Source organism: Triticum aestivum, chromosome 3D, assembly GCF_018294505.1.
Source record: "Triticum aestivum cultivar Chinese Spring chromosome 3D, IWGSC CS RefSeq v2.1, whole genome shotgun sequence".
Classification (NCBI taxonomy): Eukaryota; Viridiplantae; Streptophyta; class Magnoliopsida; order Poales; family Poaceae; genus Triticum; species Triticum aestivum.
The window spans coordinates 561,572,911-561,579,773 of record NC_057802.1 but is presented as its reverse complement, the minus strand read 5'-3'; positions in this window follow the sequence as shown (position 1 = coordinate 561,579,773).

The following is a 6,863-nucleotide window of genomic DNA, read 5'->3' as shown; positions in this document are numbered from 1 at the left end:
GCGTGGAGAATAATAGGTGATCTTTTTTTATGGAATAATAGCTGATCTTAGAGGTAATAGCACCCTAGATCCATGAACTTGCACGAGATGTGATGATTTAATCCTAAAGTTGCAAAATGTAACTGAGGGGTCCCAAAACATGCACCCATATGTGATTATTTGGTCCACAGCGAATCACAGAGCGACAAGTGGCCGGTGAGAGCTCAGACTGGTCAGCATTGGCGTTTTTGCACTAAGCCCCCCCGCCGTTCCGTCGATTTAACCCGCACTGGTTAGTGCTCATCTTCTCCGCCGCAGGTGCCCCGCCCCCGCCCGCCGCCGCTCGTCCACACAATACAGTACTACAGTCTCTGTTGAGTTCTCGCGGTGTTGATGCTTTTGCGGTGCAGATTTGCTCGTCGGGGTGTTCATCGACGCCATTCTCGAGCTGCGGGGGGTCCCGGCGAGGACGCGGATCTGGTGCGTGGTGGCCTGGCTGTCCAACCCCTTTACCTTCACCATCGGCACCAGAGGGAACTGCGAGCCCATCGTCTGCGCCGCCATGCTCTGGATCCTCATCTGCTTGATGAAGGGTGTAAGCTCTGAATCCTTATTTTTATGTCTGTTCAGTGATAGCTACCTTTATGAACTACTAGCTCTGAATATTTTGTGTTGGGGAACGTAGTAATTTCAAAAATTTCCTACGCGCACGCAAGATCATGGTGATGCATAGCAACGAGAGGGGAGAGTGTTGTCCACGTACCCTCGTAGACCGAAAGAGGAAAAGCGTTAGCACAACGCGGTTGATGTAGTCGTACGTCTTCACGGTCCGACCGATCAAGTACCGAACGCACGGCACCTCCGAGTTCAGCACACGTTCAGCTCGATGACGTCCCTCGAACTCCGATCCAGCCGACCTTTGAGGGAGAGTTCCGTCAGCACGACGGCGTGGTGACGATGATGATGTTCTACCGACGCAGGGCTTCGCCTAAGCACCGCTACGATATTATCGAGGTGGATTATGGTGGAGGGGGGCACCGCACACGGCTAAGAGATCAATTGTTGTGTCTCCAAGGGGTGCCCCCCCTCCCCGTATATAAAGGAGTGGAGGAGGGGGAGGGCCGGCCCTCTCTATGGCGCGCCCTAGGAGGAGTCAAGGAAAGGGGATAGAGAAGAGAAGGAAGGAGGGGGCGTGCGGACCGTCATCGAAACTTGAAGCGTGCGGACCCTACGGGTTCGAGAACTATGTAGACATGACCGAGACACGTCTCCGGTCAATAACCAATAGCGGAACCTGGATGCTCATATTGGCTCCCACATATTCTACGAAGATCTTTATCGGTCAGACCGCATAACAACATACGTTGTTCCCTTTGTCATCGGTATGTTACTTGCCCGAGATTCGATCGTCGGTATCTCAATACCTAGTTCAATCTCGTTACCGGCAAGTCTCTTTACTCGTTCCGTAATGCATCATCTCGCAACTAACCCATTAGTCACAATGCTTGCAAGGCTTATAGTGATGTGCATTACCGAGAGGGCCCAGAGATACCTCTCCGACAATCGGAGTGACAAATCCTAATCTCGAAATACGCCAACCCAACAAGTACCTTCGGAGACACCTGTAGAGCACCTTTATAATCACCCAATTACGTTGTGACGTTTGGTAGCACACAAAGTGTTCCTCCAGTAAACGGGAGTTGCATAATCTCATAGTCATAGGAACATGTATAAGTCATGAAGAAAGCAATAACAACATACTAAACGATCAAGTGCTAAGCTAACGGAATGGGTCAAGTCAATCACATCATTCTTCTAATGATGTGACCCCGTTAATCAAATGATAACTCATGTCTATGGCTAGGAAACATAATCATCTTTGATCAACGAGCTAGTCAAGTAGAGGCATACTAGTGACACTCTGTTTGTCTATGTACTCACACATGTATTATGTTTCTGGTTAATACAATTCTAGCTATTGGTTATTGACCGGAGACATGTCTCGGTCATGTCTACATAGTTCTCGAACCCATAGGGTCCGCACGCTTAAAGTTAGATGACGGTTATATTATGAGTTTATGTGTTTTGATGTACCGAAGGAGTTCGGAGTCCCGGATGAGATCAGGGACTTGACGAGGAGTCTCGAAATGGTCGAGACGTAAAGATCGATATATTGGACGACTATATTCGGACATCGGAAAGGTTCCGAGTGATTCGGGTATTTTTCGGAGTACCAGAGAGTTACGGGAATTCGTATTGGGCCTTAATGGGCCATACGGGAAAGGAGAGAAAGGCCCCAAAGGGTGGCCGCACCCCTCCCCATGGACTAGTCCGAATTGGACTAGGGATGGGGGGGGGGCGCCCCCTTCCTTCTTTCTCCTTCTCCCTTCCCTTTTCCTACTCCAACAAGGAAAGGAGGAGTCCTACTCCCGGTGGGAGTAGGACTCCCCCCTTGGCGCGCCCTCCTCCTAGGCCGGCCGCCTCCCCCCTTGCTCCTTTATATACGAGGGCAGGGGGGCACCCCATAGACACAACAATTGATCTATTGATCTCTTATCCGTGTGCGGTGCCCCTCCACCATATTACACCTCGATAATATCGTAGCGGTGCTTAGGCGAAGCCCTGCGTCGGTAGAACATCATCATCGTCACCACGCCGTCGTGCTGACGAAACTCTCCCTCAATACTCGGCTGGATCGGAGTTCGAGGGACGTCATCGAGCTGAACGTGTGCTGAACTCGGAGGTGCCGTGCGTTCGGTACTTGATCGGTCGGATCGTGAAGACGTACGACTACATCAACCGCGTTGTGTTAACGCTTCCGCTTTCGGTCTACGAGGGTACGTGGACAACACTCTCCCCTCTCGTTGCTATGCATCACCATGATCTTGCGTGTGCGTAGGAATTTTTTTTTGAAATTACTACGTTCCCCAACAATAATAAACATTTATCATGAAATAAGGAAATAAATAATACCTTTATTATTGCCTCTAGGGCATATTTCCTTCAGTCTCCCACTTGCACTAGAGTCAATAATCTAGTTCACATCGCCATGTGATTTAACACCAATAATTCACATCACCATGTGATTAACACCCATAGTTCACATCCTCATGTGACCAACACCCAAAGGGTTTACTAGAGTCATTAATCTAGTTCACATCGCTATGTGATTAACACCCAAAGAGTACTAAGGTGTGATCATGTTTTGCTTGTGAGATAATTTTAGTCAACGGGTCTGTCACATTCAGATCCGTAAGTATTTTGCAAATTCTATGTATACAATGCTCTGCACGGAGCTACTCTAGCTAATAGCTCCCACTTTCAATATGTATCCAGATTGAGACTTAGAGTCATCTGGATCAGTGTCAAAAACTTGCATCGACGTAACCCTTTACGATGAATCTTTTGTCACCTCCATAAGTGAGAAACATATCCGTATTCCACTAAGGATAATTTTGACCGTTGTCGAGTGATCTACTCCTAGATCACTATTGTACTCGCTTGCCAAACTCAGTGGTAGGGTATACAATAGATCTGGTACACATCATGGCATACTTTGTAGAACCTATGGCTGAGGCATAGGAAATGACTTTCATTCTCTTTCTATCTTCTGCCGTGGTCGGGCTTTGACTCTTACTCAATTTCACACGTTGTAACACAGGCAAGAACTCTTTCTTTGACTGTTCCATTTTGAACTACTTCAAAATCTTGTCAAGGTATGCACTCATTGAAAAAACTTATCAAGTGTCTTGATCTATCTCTATAGATCTTGATGCTCAATATGTAAGCAGCTTCACCGAGGTCTTTCTTTGAAAAAATCCTTTCAAACACTCATTTATGCTTTGCAGAATAATTCTACATTATTTCCGATCAACAATATGTCATTCACATATACTTATCAGAAATGTTGTAGTGCTCCCACTCACTTTCTTGTAAATACAGGCTTCATCGCAAGTCTGTATAAAACTATATGCTTTGATCAACTCATCAAAGCGTATATTCCAACTCCGAGATGCTTGCACCAGTCCATAGATGGATCGCTGGAGCTTGCACATTTTGTTAACACCTTTAGGATCGACAAAACCTTCTGGTTGCATCATATACAACTCTTCTTTAATAAATCCATTAAGGAATGCAGTTTTGTTTATCCATTTGCCAGATTTCATAAAATGCGGCAATTGCTAACATGATTCGGACAGACTTAAGCATAGATACGAGTGAGAAACTCTCATCGTCGTCAACACCTTGAACTTGTCGAAAACCTTTTGCGACAATTCTAGCTTTGTAGATAGTAACACTACTATCAGCGTCTGTCTTCCTCTTGAAGATCCATTTAATCTCAATGGCTCGCCGATCATTTGGGCAAGTCAATCAAAGTCCATACTTTGTTCTCATACATGGATCCCATCTCAGATTTCATGGCCTCAAACCATTTCGCGGAATCTGGGCTCATCATCGCTTCCTCATAGTTCATAGGTTCGTCATGGTCAAGTAACATGACCTCCAGAATAGGATTACCGTACCACTCTGGTGCGGATCTCACTCTGGTTGACCTACGAGGTTTGGTAGTAACTTGATCTGAAGTTACATGATCATCATCATTAGCTTCCTCACTAATTGGTGTAGGAGTCACAGGAACAGGTTTCTATGATGAACTACTTTCCAATAAGGGAGCAGGTACAGTTACCTCATCAAGTTCTACTTTCCTCCCACTCACTTCTTTCGAGAGAAACTCCTTCTCTAGAAAGGATCCATTCTTAGCAACGAATATCTTGCCTTCGGATCTGTGATAGAAGGTGTACCCAACAGTAACTTTTTGGGTATCCTATGAAGACGCATTTCTCCGATTTGGGTTCAAGCTTATCATGTTGAAACTTTTTCACATAAGCATCGCAACCCCAAACTTTAAGAAATGACAACTTTGGTTTCTTGCCAAACCACAGTTCATAAGGTGTCATCTCAACGGATTTAGATGGTGCCCTTTTTAACGTGAATGCAGCTGTCTCTAATGCATAACCCCAAAACGATAGTGGTAGATTGGTAAGAAACATCATAGATCGCATCATATCTAATAAAGTACGGTTATGATGTCTGGACACACCATTATGCTGTGGTGTTCCAGGTGGCACGAATTTGTGAAACTATTCCACATTGTTTTAATTGAAGACCAAACTCGTAACTCAAATATTTTTCCTCTGCGATCATATCGTAGAAACTTTTATTTTCTTGTTTACGATGATTCTCCACTTCACTCTGAAATTCTTTGAACTTTTCAAATGTTTCAGACTCATGTTTTATCAAGTAGATATACTCATATCTGCTCAAATCATCTGTGAAGGTCAGAAAATAATGATACTTGCCGTGAGCCTCAACACTCATCAGATTGTATACATCAGTATGTATTATTTCCAATAAGTCAGTTGCTCGCTCCATTGTTCCGGAGAACGGCGTTTTAGTCATCTTGCCCAAGAGGCATGGTTCGCAAGCATCAAGTGATTCCAAAAGCCCATCAGCATGGAGTTTCTGCATGCCCTTTTCACAAATATGACCTAAACGGCAGTGCCACAAATAAGTTGCACTATCATTATTAACTTTGCATCTTTTGGCTTCAATATTATGAATATGTGTATCACTACGATCGAGATGCAACGAACCATTTTCATTGGGTGTGTAACCATATAAGGTTTTATTCATGTAAACAGAACAACAATTATTCTCTAACTTAAATGAATAACAGTATTGCAATAAACATGATCAAATCATATTCATGCTCAATGCAAACACCAAATAACACTTATTTAGGTTCAACACTAATCCCGAAAGTATAGGGAGTGTGCGATGATGATCATATCAATCTTGGAACTACTTCCAACACACATCGTCACCTCGCCCTTAACTAGTTTCTGTTCATTTTGCTACTCCCGTTTTGAGTTACTGCTCTTAGCAACTGAACTAGTATCAAATACTGAGGGTTGCTATAAACACTAGTAAAGTACACATTAATAACATGTATATCAAATATACCTATGTTCACTTTGCCATCCTTCTTATCCGCCAATTACTTAGGGTAGTTCCGCTTCCAGTGACCAGTCCCTTTGCAGTAGAAGCACTTAGTCTCAGGCTTAGGTCCAGACTTGGGTTTCTTCACTCGAGCAGCAACTTGCTTGCCGTTCTTCTTGAAGTTTCCCTTCTTCCCTTTGCCCCTTTTCTTTAAACTAGTGGTCTTGTCAACCATCAACACTTGATGTTTTTCTTGATTTCTACCTTCGCCGATTTTAGCATCGCGAAGAGTTTGGGAATTTTTTTCGTCATCCCTTGCACATTATAGTTCGTCATGAAGTTCTAGTAACTTGGTGATAGTGACTAGAGAACTTTGTCAATTACTATCTTATCTGGAAGATTAACTCCCATGATTTAAGCGATTGTAGTACCCAGACAATCTGAGCACATGCTCACTGCTTGAGCTATTTTCCTCCATCTTTTAGCTATAGAACTTGTTGGAGACTTCATATCTCTCAACTCGGGTATTTGCTTGAAATATTAACTTCAACTCCTGGAACATCTCATATGGTCCATGACGTTCAAAACGTCTTTGAAGTCCCGATTCTAAGCCTTTAAGCATGGTGCACTAAACTATCAAATAGTCATCATATTGAGCTAGCCAAACGTTCATAACGTCTGCATTTGCTCCTGAAATAGGTCTGTCACCTAGCGGTGCATCAAGGACATAATTCTTCTGTGCAACAATGAGGATAATCCTCAGATCACGGATCCAATCCGCATCATTGCTACTAACATCTTTCAACATAGTTTTTCTCTAGGAACATATCAAAATAAACATAGGGAAGCAACAACGCGAGCTATTGATCTACAACATAATTTGC